General features: G+C 34.5%; 1 pseudogene; it reads right to left on the reverse strand.

Annotated features, from left to right (window-relative positions):
* Positions 1–5,224: 5,224 nt before the first annotated feature.
* Positions 5,225–13,174, reverse strand: LOC106344895 (annotated as a pseudogene).

Here is a 13,174-nt window from a genome sequence, read left to right on the forward strand (position 1 = left end):
TTTCAGGAGAGTCTGACGACCAGGAGTGATCACATCAGTTTGGTGCTTTGGGTGTTATTGGGCTTTTGGATCTTTGGGCTTCAGACGTTTCCGCTTATTTATACATTTTGGACCTTTGACTTTATATTGTTATTTATATTTCAGATGTTCATTTTATTTACTGGATTTCCAGCGTCGACGTTTGACTTTCAAATATTTATAAATAGAGATTTCAGATATTATTATTTATCGCATTATTTTTATTATTATGTAAATCAGGGTGTTACAAACAGGTACTAAAGTACTTGATAAATTAAACATGTTCAGCTATTAGCTTCCTAAGTTAATTGAAAAGTATTTTTACATTTGCATCTGCATGTAGTTCATATAAAAAAATATATATTTCTCAGTCCAGTCTTATGGACATAGCTAGTCGAGAACAAACTTTGAAATTAACTCTTAGTAGCAGAAAATATTTATATCACATGAAACTGAGACACCTTCGCTTAGTCTCTGCCCTCTAAGCAACACATGAATGTAAATAGAAAGGATGAAGAAACATACAACTCGAGCTGCAAAGACACTACAAAGATGTGGAGCCTGGTATATAGTACCGTCCACGATATTATACGTTAGCATCGATATAACCTTGTCGGGACAATCTCACTTATTTATAGCGCCACCTTCGATCTGTTACAAACGCGGGTCATCAATGAGAATAAATGAGATGGAGTGAGAAGAGAGGTGGGGTGACGCTTGATGACTGAATTAAAGATCGATTTTAATTAAAAGCAAGACGTTACAGAGAGGAGACGAAGTCTGAGACGATGGAAAGGGGACAGCGTAGATCGGCTCAATGAGGGGTAAACATGCAACCCTAAACGCAAAACGGGCCGCATATACGAAAGCATGGCCCAATAACGAAACACAAAGCCCAGAGAAGTCGCGTGTCGAAACACAAAAAAAAAAAAAAGAGAAGTACCGAGAAATCAAAACAAAAGGGAAAAGAAGGGGTTGCGTCTGCTCGACACATGGCGAAAAAAGGAGATAGGAGAGGTGATGTGATGCATGAGGAGCCTTTCTGAGCAACTTTATTAATATAGATGTTATATGTTTTTCATGTCTCACCAAAACCAAGTGGGTACTGGTTATGTCAAAAAGAAAAATAAGTGGGTACTGGTTTCCCAGAATCAAAAGGAGAGAGAACCCTACGGAATTTACGGCAGCGTTTGAGGTATGTAAACCAATCATATCCGATGATTGCAGGGGGAATTAATGGATGGTCAGAATTAGAGCTGGGCAAAACACAGAATCTGAAGAACCGAATCGAACCCGATCCGAAAAAAAGTTCCGAACCTGAACCGAAATTGATTAAATATCCAAACGGGTTCAAAATTTTGGTATCTAGAGAACCGAAACTGAACCCGACCCAAACCGAAGTATGTTGGATACCCTAATGTATCCGAAATAGATTTATATACCTAAATATATTAATTTTTTTTAGATTTAATATATATTAAAAACATCCAAAATATATAAAATACTTGAACATATATACAAATAGTAAAAATTAAATGTTTAAAATAGCGAAAATATACTCAAAACACCAAAAATACTTGAAATATCTATTGATAAGCTTTCAGGTAACATGCTTGGTGATGTTATTATAGACACAGGTGCGTCACATCACATGACTGGGGAACTTTCGCAACTTATAAACATGCGAGAGATGTCGCCTTGTCTTGTGGGTTTTGCGGATGGAGGAACCACAACATCGACAAGCATGGGTGATCTTGTGCTGAGTGAAACTATATCACTCAAGGACGTGCTTTATGTACCAAAACTCGACTGCACGTTGATATCGGTGTCTAAGTTGTTGAAGCATATGAATTGTTTCGCGTTATTCACAGATGCTATATGTTTGTTGCAGGACCGTTGTTCGAAGACTTTGATTGAAGCGGGTGAGGAGTGTGATGGGGTGTACTACTTCAGAGATGTTACAATGGCGAAAGGCAACAAGATTCAGTGCAAGGTTGATCAGTTGTTGTGGCATCAATGACTTGGACACCCGGCTTTTTCAGTTTTTCCTATGGTTTTTGGTGTTAAGAATATTGTTTGCTCCAGTCTTTGTGACATTTGTTTTCGAGCTAAACAAACTAGAGATGTGTTTTTTGAAAGTTGCAATAAAACTACAAAGTGTTTTGAGTTGATACATGTAGACGTATGGGGTCCTTATCGTGTGCCTTCATCATCTGGTGCAGTATATTTTTTAACAATAGTGGATGACTACTCTAGGGCTGTTTGGACCTATCTACTAGTCGTAAAATCAGAAGTCCGAAAGGTGGTAGAGAGGTTCTGTAAGTATACAGAGAAACAATTTGGCAAGAATGTCCAGATGGTGCGTAGTGACAATGGTTTGGAATTCATGAGTTTGAGTACATTCTTTGCGGACAATGGGATCATACATCAAACAACGTGTGTCTATACGCCACAACAGAACGGTAGAGTAGAAAGGAAGCACTGGCATATATTGAACGTAGCGAGAGCAATGTTGTTTCAAGCTCAGCTACCGGTGAAGTTTTGGGGTGAGGCAATCTCTTCGGCAACTCATGTTATTAATATGACAGCATCAAAGATTCTTCAAGGAAAGTCGCCGTATGAAGTTTTGTTCGGAAAGAAACCACTATATAACTCGTTAAGGGTGTTTGGTTCATTGTGCTCTATGCATAGGAAGGACAGAACCAGAGATAAGTTTGGTCCTAGGAGCAGAAAATGTATCTTTGTGGGCTATCCATTTTGCAAGAAGGGATGGCGAGTGTATGATGTTAAGACAAATGAGTTCCTTATCTCTAGGGATGTAGTGTTCAAGGAGGATGTGTTTCCTTATACAGAAGCAGTGTCGACTCAGGTAGATGAAAACAACTTGATTGGGGGGGGCCTGATGATGATTGGATCATCGACTCTGTCTCGGATACTGAAGACAGGGGGAGTGATCCTATTGATGTGGTTCAAGTGAGCAAAGATAAACAAAGTGTGTCTGTTACAGAAGCAGAAACTATTCAGGCAGAAGGTGATAGACCTATCGTATCAGAGGTTGCAGAGGGTGCAGAGATCAATAAGACAAATGATTCTGAGGTTGCAGAGGTCAACAAGACTAATGGTTCAGACATACCTAGTGATAGCATCAGTAGTAATCAACCGGTGATCAGAAGTGAAGAACCAAAAGAACCAGAGTTGGGACGAGGCTTGAGAGAGAAGATACCGTCAGTTAAACTGCGAGATTACATCAGTTACAATGCTGTGTGCATTAACGACCCCCATCACGATCTCACTAGCTCACATCCAGAATCTTCGATAATGGTCTCAGGTATGCATTCAACACCATATCCTTTAGTGAACTTCGTGACTGATGAAAATTTTTCAGAAGCACACAAAGCGTTTCTTGCGGCCATTACCAAAGGAGTTGTACCAAAGAGCTATAAAGAAGCAGTCCAACTCAAAGTCTGGCGGGATTCGATGAAGGATGAAATGGATGCATTTGAACTCAACAAAACGTTCAGCATAGTCGATCTACCACCGGGAAAGGAAGCCATAGGAAATATGTGGTTATATAAGTACAAATATGGCGCAGATGGTACGATCAAGAGACATAAATCGAGGCTGGTTGTACTCGGAAACAGACAAGTACAAGGAGTGAACTTTACGGAAACGTTTGCTCCAGTGGCCAAGATGACAACCATTCGAAGTTTACTACGCATGGTAGCAGGCAAGGGCTGGATCATACATCAAATGGATGTACAAAATGCATTCCTGCATGGAGAACTAAAGGAAGAGGTATACATGAAACTTCCACAAGGCTTTACCCATTCTGATCCCAAGAAGGTATGTAGACTACACAAGGCTGTCTACGGCTTGAAGCAAGCTCCAAGATGTTGGTATGAGAAGTTGACTGAGGTTTTGACGAAATATGGGTTTAAACACTCGTATGAAGATTACTCATTGTTCATGTATACGAAAGGGAATGTTGAGATTCGAGTTCTAATTTACGTAAATGATCTGTTGGTGTATGGCAATGACATCGAGATCTTAGTGAAGTTTAAAGAATATCTTGTAAGGTGTTTTCATATGAAGGACCTTGGCAAACTTAAGTATTTCTTGGGAATTGAAGTTGGAAGAGGAGCTGAGGGTTTTATGATCACGCAAAGGAAGTATACATTGGACTTGATAGCTGAAGCGGGATTGCTTGGTGCTAAGCCTTGTGGAACACCAATGGAACAACAACACAAGCTTGGTAGGGACAAGAGTCCGTTTATTCAGCAGGCTGGTCAGTACAGAAGACTAGTGGGGAAGTTAATATATTTGTCCATCACACGACCAGACATTTCGTATTCTGTTCATATCTTGGCTCAGTTTATGCAGACGCCAAGAGAGGCTCATTGGGATTCAGCTCTCTGAGTGGTACGGTATCTAAAAGGAACGGTTGGTCAGGGCATTCTTCTCAGTTCAAATCCAGAGTTGAGGCTATCGGTGTATTGTGATGCAGATTGGTCATCGTGTTCTGCGTACAAACGATCTTTGAGCGCTTATGTAGCAATGGTGGGAGACTCAGCCATCTCCTGGAGAACACAGGAACAAGATGTCGTGTCGCACTCCTCCGCTGAGGCAGAGTATATGTCGATGGCAGAGGCGTCAAGAGAGATCAAGTGGTTGAGACGTCTCTTGCATGATCTGGGGGAACCTCTGAAGGATCCAGTTCGGCTATACTGTGATAGCAAATAAGCTATTTACATTGCAACTAATCCAGTTTTTCATGAAAGAACGAAACATGTGGAGTGTGATTGTCATCAAGTTAGAGATTCGATAAAATCTGGCTTGCTGTCTACGGTACATGACAGAACAAATGAGCAGATAGCCGATCTTCTAACCAAGGCGCTTGGTCGAGTCCAATTTGAGAAGCTGTTGTATCTGATGGGAGTTCGAAATTTCCATCTTCCCAAACTGAGGGGGAGTATTGGATAATGATGATATATATTAGAGATATACATGAGATTTGTATAGATAAACATAAGATCCTATAGTTAAGGATCTAGAATCGTATGTTAGGTTTGTATATAAACCCATGTTCCACATCAATAATACACAAGTTGTTCAGTTATTTACAGTAAACAATGCCAAAAGACAAAACAAGCAACGTCCAGAGTTGTTACCAGTGAAATACCTCATTCTCTTTATGATTGATTGAAACTTACCCACATAATAGACGGCCGAGCAGAAGAACCACAATAGATTTCATATCAGAGGCTAAGGCGTAAAGTATGTTCCCAGCGAGAAGAACGATGCTGCTAAACATTAGCGGCTTAAGAAAAGATCTGTTTGACCATGCACTGAAATAAACTGATGAAAACAATTGAGCAACCGCCATGGAACCAATCACTACACCTCAAACAGTTGCAGCAGCACCAAGGCTGATGGAGTAACTATCTGCCGTAGGGACGACGATGTAGGTGTTGACCATATACAGGAATGCGTTTACCAAGTTCAGGAGAAGGGACACAAAATGAAACTTCTCCTCAGAAACAGGATCCTCGAGGGAAGGTGAGTCTTCTAATATGATAAACGCATGTTTCCCCAAAATATCCAAAAAGCTTGTAGAGTTTGATAGCCTTTTAACAGCTGCATTAATAGAGTCAACCATAGAATCCTGAAATACATGCACTAGTTAGTTAGAACAAGTATAACGTGTTGTTACCTGCAGAATGCATATTGAAAAAGGAGAAGAGAGTTATGGAATACAGGATTAGGTGATACAGATCGATCATATATTGAAATATAAATCTCTTGGTGGTCTTGAAGTTCCGCAAGATTGTAAGAAACAGACCCAGCAACAGCTCCAATACCCTACGTACATCTAATATATCTAGAGTTTTTTTGTGTGTGTAAATATGCAATAAGCAATTAATATACAAGAGAAGGAGCCAGAGATTTCAGTATATTAATCACGCATATGCTATATAGAGTAAGAAACAAGAATGAAAGTTACCACTTGCTTCAAGACTTGTTGCAGCTGAGAATAAGGGTGATTTGAACGAGTTTTAACATAGTAGTCTGTGAATTTGTAGCCAAAATGCTTATCGATTTTTTTCAGGATCTTACGAATACCAATGGCGTTCATCTCAAGGAAACACAAGAGCCTCAAAAGATCTTGTCCAACTTGTCTATATCCTTGTTCAAGGTCACATATGTTAAAACTTTCTTCCTCTTGAGAAACTGCATTGCGCTGTTCTCCAAGAGATGATAATCTCTGTCCGAGCAGCTTGTTGTTGCAGAAGAAACAAGACAACCTTTTCAATCTAGTAAGAATAGAAAAACAAACAAGCTACACTCATACGTCAATCTATCTTATTAAAGTGATGGTACATATATAATATATAATAGTGACTAGGGGTAGGCGTTCGGGTATCCATTCGGGTTCGGTTCAGATCTGTTTGGGTTTCGGGTTTTCGGAGTCAAAGATTTCAGCCTCATTCAGATATTTATAATTTTTTTTCGGGTTTTCAGTGTCAAAGATTTCTAGATTTATGAGTTATCGGATTCAGATAACTCATAAAAAATACAATACAATAGAATTACCTTTAGATTTTGTTTGGAAACATAAATAGTAGAATACAAAATATATAATGTTGTTTGGAAACATGAATAATAGTACATTAAGAAAAAATGTAACGGGCTTATGTTATTAAGAAAAAATTAATAGTCCATCACATTATATTACAAATAATGAGCTTATATTACTTGATATATATATTTCAAATCATAATAATTTTAAATTGATTTATATCAAAATTCATTCAAAAATATACATATACTCAAAACTTTATTTTACTAAAATATTTTTCAATAACTATTATACAAAAATGTTTTCAATATATATAAGAAAAATATAATACAAAGCCCAATTTCAAACACCAACTTAAATTATGGTTTTTATATTTCACATTAAATTTTAAAAATATAATAATTGTTATGAACTATTATGTGGATGTCCATTATACCCATAAGCCCATATTCAAAAGCATTCTGAAATTCTAATATTGTATCCCTATATATTGTATCGTGACCTATGAAATAATAAGATTAACCAATTCTCTCAGCAAGCTCTAACCTTAGCTACCTAAAAAAAACCCCAGCCGCTGAGCAAACTCCAGGACCTTAATCATCTAACCGATATGGCTATCTGTCGAAGAAGCTCCGATCTCCTCGTCTTCACTATTAATTGAGATAAGTGCTATTTTAAATTGTTTTATACATATGATCGTACATATTAGAGCAAAACCATAAAACTTTTAAGTGTCGATGTTTTGGATCTACATCCATGTTTTTAATTTCGTCTTACGAGTGGCTACCCCATCTCTTTTATTGCTTTTACCAATTAAGATAAGTACTATTTAATATTTTGTAAACAACGTCTCCATATCGTCTTCTTATAACATGTCTTATGAAATATATGGGATGAATTGTATTTATCGTTCATAAGAACGTGAACAACCGTATAGTTTGTTTGATTTGATGATAGTTAATTTAATGTTTCAAAGATTTTTATAACTGTCAATTTAAAACCCTTTTAGTATTGAAAAACGAATCATAAGATCGTATATATTAATCAATTCTTAACAAACACATGATTTATTTTATATCATTGGTATCAATGTAATCTTTATATTAGAACTTATTTTTTGTTTGTTTAATGTTGAGTATTAGCCATGTTTCATGAGCAAAAGGTTGTATGTATCCTTGTCACAGATTCGCAACCTGATGTTTGCGAGACTTATTGGTAATATTTGAGAATTCACAAGCTTTTGATAATTATTTTATGCATGTGGAGATACTTGATGAACATTTTGTAGCTAATGTTCATACTTAATATGCAGCAGCACTGATTCGCATAATGCCAAAGAGTAATTAAGAACTCTCCCCATCAAATTTGTTTTGGGTCAAGAAACAAAGATCCCCATCTAGAGAATTTGGATAATTGGTAGTTGCTACATCACACCGCTAAAATATGGGATCTCAAAAGATGTTACTAATATGTTGGATATGATCTTCATTGATGATAAAATCTTGAAGATTTTATAAATTTTATTTAAGGACTCATAGTTAGTCTATCCAACATTAAAGAGAGAAAATAAACAGCTGGAGAATGAATGAGTTGAATGAATTATCATTAATCCTCAGACTAAAGAGCGTAAATAGTAGTCCAAAATGAATGTATGGAAATAATTCTATTACAAAGATTAGCATATGAGTTGCCAAGCTCATTTACTGACCCTAAGAAAGTGATTAAGTCACAAGTACCAGCTGTAAATGCTCCAATTAAAATGGATGTCCCAGAATGACAGTATCAAACTGCTAATGAGTCTAAAGAGCGCTTGAAGCGTAAAAGACCTATCGGTTCCAAATAAAATAATCCTCAGAAAATAAAAGGAGCATGAATGAGAATGGCAGAATCAAGGAATGAAATATTAAGGATCTCGAAAAGAGATAGAAAACATGACAAGAAGGAATTCAGGTACCTGAGAATAAATAAAACCCAAATAGCTATGTCATGTCTAGAACAATATGAACCGATATCAAATCGACGTCGTGAATACTTATGCATGCAATGTAGCAGTTGATGAGAATGAGGATCATGAACCATCTATTGGAAAGTGTACACAAAGAAAATGATAAGCCAAAATGGAAATAAGCAATAGATGAGGGATTAAATCTCTTGCAAAGAGAAGAGTATCGGTCCGTACACCTAATAGTGCAAAACCAGTGGCACATAAATGAGTCTTTATGTAAAAGAATGAATGAGATGATGAAAGGTTGTGAGAAGCAAAAGAGTAGTTGCACAAGAGTTCTCACAAAGACCCGAAATAGTTATAAGAAACACATCATCATGTGGTGGAAGCATCAACTTTCTAGTTTCTGTAATCTGGCAAGGATTGAAAGCCACTGAAAATGACAATTATATCAATGATCCAAAAGAATATAAACTGCAAGAAACAGTAAACCCTATAAGGATTTGGACTGCTAGAAGCAGTAAGTGTTAGTTCTTGAGAACATTACCGTGCGAGTATATTGAGCATACAAAAGAAAAAAAAGGTATTGGTCATGAAGTACCATGATATTGGAAATTTACTGATCTCTTTCATGATTGAAAGATGTGATTTCGTATGACAAGAGGGATAGTCATAATTGTAACTTTCACAAGAAGCAAAATAATCACTCATATGTATACATATGCATAATGTGAAGGTTTACAAGATTTTCTATAAAAGGAAATTTAGACAAGGAGTCCAAATAGACCAAGATATGATCTTTTGTGTGAAAAAAATGCTATGGATAAGAAGTCCAATGGTCTAAGAGATTATCTGACAATCAAACGAGTTTATTACTAAGGATATGCTTATAGATGATGCTTCCAGGGGGAGATATATGATGATGTTCGTAGTTTCACTCTTTTTCCTTATCATGGTTTTTGTCCCGTTGTTTTTCCATGTCAAGATTTTAACGAGGCAACAAAGAACACGTAAATGATAGATACCTAAAGAGAAATGTTAACACTTAAGTGATGAAGATCTATCAATCTTCCAATGTATTTTGAGACTAAAAGAAGCAGAAGATAATGATCAAAGATCAATCATACTTGAACAAGAATCAAGGTATGGACACGTTTCATTTGCTAGACAAAAACGAAGGTCGAATTTTTTTGAATCAAAGGAGACTTTCTAGATGAAATTAAAATATGAAATTGGTGTCAAGAGAAAGATCTTTGAGCCTATTTTCATCTCCAATTTGAATCAAGTCATTCTCCATGATAGAACTCGAGATATGGTTGTTTTCGTGGGACATATACAAGCTGTCTTTGAATACCTAATATCGTATGATATTCAACATACTTCTCCATATTTCCATCTTAACAGAGCCAGATTGGTGCCTAAAAAGTTGGACATGGATGTTAGTTTCGATTTCAAGTGGTTTGAAGTCATTTTGTCCTATGGTCACCAAGATATTCAAGTTTTAGTGAGGAGTGTCAAATCTGCCAAGAGAAGTAAACCGGTCCAACCCAAATAAGAATGAGTTAATTCATCACATTGGATTGTGTCCTATCAGATATCTCAAGTTATGTTCTCATCAGGGGGAGTAAATGCGCGCTGCACTCTTTTTCTCTTCACCACGGTTTTTTGCACTGGATTTTCCTGGTAAGGTTTTTAATGAGGTAGCATCTTATGCATTTTAGGAAATATTTTTTAATGTACATCCAAAGGGGAGTGTTATGAACTATTATGTGGATGTCCATTAGGCCCATAAGCTCATGTTCTAGAGGATTCTGAAACCCTAAATCCCTATATATTGTATCGTGACCTATGGAATAATAAGATTAACCAATTCCCTCTTTCTCTTTATTCACAACAATAATGTGATTATTCATATAATGGTACGTATAAAATACTATTAATTATATGATTACTTATAGGAAGGTACATATAAAATAAGATTAATTATATGATATATATAATATAAAATAGCGACTAGGGGTAAGCGTTCGGGTACCCGTTCGAGTTCGGTTCGGGTATGTTTGGATTTCGGGTTTTCGGAGTCAAAGATTGCAGCCCCATTCAAATATTTCTAAATTTTGGTTCGGGTTCGGTTCGGATCTTTGCGGATTCGGTTCGGATTCAGATAACTCCTTTAAATTATTTTTAAAATTTTAAAGTTCATTATATACTCTAAATTTCTCAAAATCTATAACCAAAATAATATATTACATATAAAAATAACATATGTCAAAGTACTTAAACTTAATATATAAATTGGTTTGTTTCAATATTTGGATAGAAAATCAATAATTATTGTAAGTATTTTTGGTGTTTTGAGTATACTTTAACTAATTTAGATATTTACTTTTAACTATTTGTTTATATTTTTAAGTACTTAAATCAACTTAAAAGTATCATAAATATTATGGATGTTTTTTATATACATTAAATAAAAAAAATAATTAATATATATAAGTATTCGGATACATTCGGATACCCAAAATACTTCGACTCTGATTAGGTTTCAGTTCTTTAAATTCCAAAATTTTGAATAATTCGGATATTTAATCAATTTTTGTTCAAATTTGGTACTATTTTTTCGGATCAGAATCGGTTCGGCTCTTCGGATTCAGAGTTTTTGTCAAATCCTAAATAGTGACATGAAAAACAAACAATAATATATATTTGAAAAAATACATCCACGCATCCGCGCGGATCAAAATCTAGTTAAAAATTTAAAGCAAGAGTAGTTTCTTTATGGGATGTTCAAGTGAATGACACATATATATCAAATAACAATATTTTGCGACATTTTGTTGAACAAAGCATTTAGGTTTGTGGTCACAAAAGAGAAAGGAGCTTATAAAAAAAAATCAAAGGTGTAGATGATGAGAAATCTCAGATCTCCTGGTGTTACCTGATCATCAAGTATTCTAGAGAAACCCTTGAGCACATACTTATAAGTATGATCATGTGTGCCCGCATCAACTTGTTGCTTAAACTGGTTGACCTTCTTCTTCATAAACTTATAGTCCATATAATATCTGAAAGCAGAGACGCGTTTGCGGAACAATAATTCTAACTAGGTAATAATCCGCGCTTTGCGCGGGATGTGATTATTAGTTTAGTTATTTTTAATAAAAAGACATTAAATCTGTTTATTCTGGATATTACTTCGGTTTTAAGTTTTTTTTTTGTTTTTAATCTTCTAAAATATAACTATTATTTGAAATTAATATTAATTTTAGTTTATTCGGTTAAAATGTTTGATTTTTTGGTTTTTTCGGTAAAAACCAAAAATTAATATTATTTGTTTATTTTCATGTTATGAATTTTAGATAGTCGTCATGTCGAACCAATAGTTTTATATTATAGTTTCTAAACCGATAATATTTTAAGAAAAAGAGAAAAAAATTATTAAAACAAATCATTTCACTACAATTTGGTCGGTAGTGAAAGAAGCATTAAGAAAAAATATTTTAACTTTCAAAAAAATTAGATACTTCAGTTGTGGTGAATACATAGTTACAAGGTGCTCACATCAAGGTGCACATGTATGTGTATGTAAAAAGTATATAAAAATAGTTGACAAATATATAAAGATATTGTTAATTAATATTAAATGACATTTTTGTTCAAAATAATACATGAAAGATAAAATTAAAATTAATTTAAAATAAAATAGGCCTTGACATTAGTCATTTTTTCATATAAAGAAAATAAAATTGTATCCGTAAATAGGGGTGGACATAGATCAAATATCTAGGTATTTGGAAGCATTTGTGTCGATTCTATCTTTAGCCACCTCGACATTCGGTGACTCGGATATCCAAATGTTTTAGAATTTTAAAGAATATCCGATTTGATCCGTAAATTAAATAAAAAATTTTAAATAATTGAAAATTTTAGTAATAACATTTTTTTACAAAAATAAAACATTATTTAACTTTTAAAATTCTAGTACCTAATATAATAAAATTAATTCATAAAAATAATGTAAAACTGATATAAAGTATAATATATATAACATATATATATAATTCCTTACATATGCATATAACAGATCGAATTAGATATATGTTCCTAAAAATATTGGTATTTTTGATTTGCTTCTTTTTTGGATATTGTATTTTAGTATTTGATTTGTTTCGTAGAGTTACGGATATCCAGATTTTTTGGTTCAAATCAAAACGGATAACGAATTGAATCAAAATTTTTGAGTATTTTGCTTAATTTTATCCATAAACAATAAAAATAATATATATATAGTTTGGCTTGATTCATTATCTATTTTTATTCGAACCGAAAAATCCAGAGTTTTATTGGAACCATGTATGTGAGTTTTATATTAAAAAATGTGTAAAGTACATAGTGTGAACACATTTATGAATATAGTGTGAACGCATTAGCATACTTATTATCAAATCATTGTGAGGCTACCACGTGTCGATTTTAGTGTGAATGCATTTATTACAATGTTTCTCTTTTAATATATAAGATATTTCAACTTAAACAAGACAGAAAACGAAAAATAAAAAATTGCCATTATTAATTAATTACCCTTTCCATTCTTGAATCTGGCTTTCTTTCGGCCTCTTCCCTATGGTAACCAT

This window comes from Brassica oleracea, chromosome C5 (genome assembly GCF_000695525.1).
Source record: "Brassica oleracea var. oleracea cultivar TO1000 chromosome C5, BOL, whole genome shotgun sequence".
In the NCBI taxonomy this organism is placed as follows: Eukaryota; Viridiplantae; Streptophyta; class Magnoliopsida; order Brassicales; family Brassicaceae; genus Brassica; species Brassica oleracea.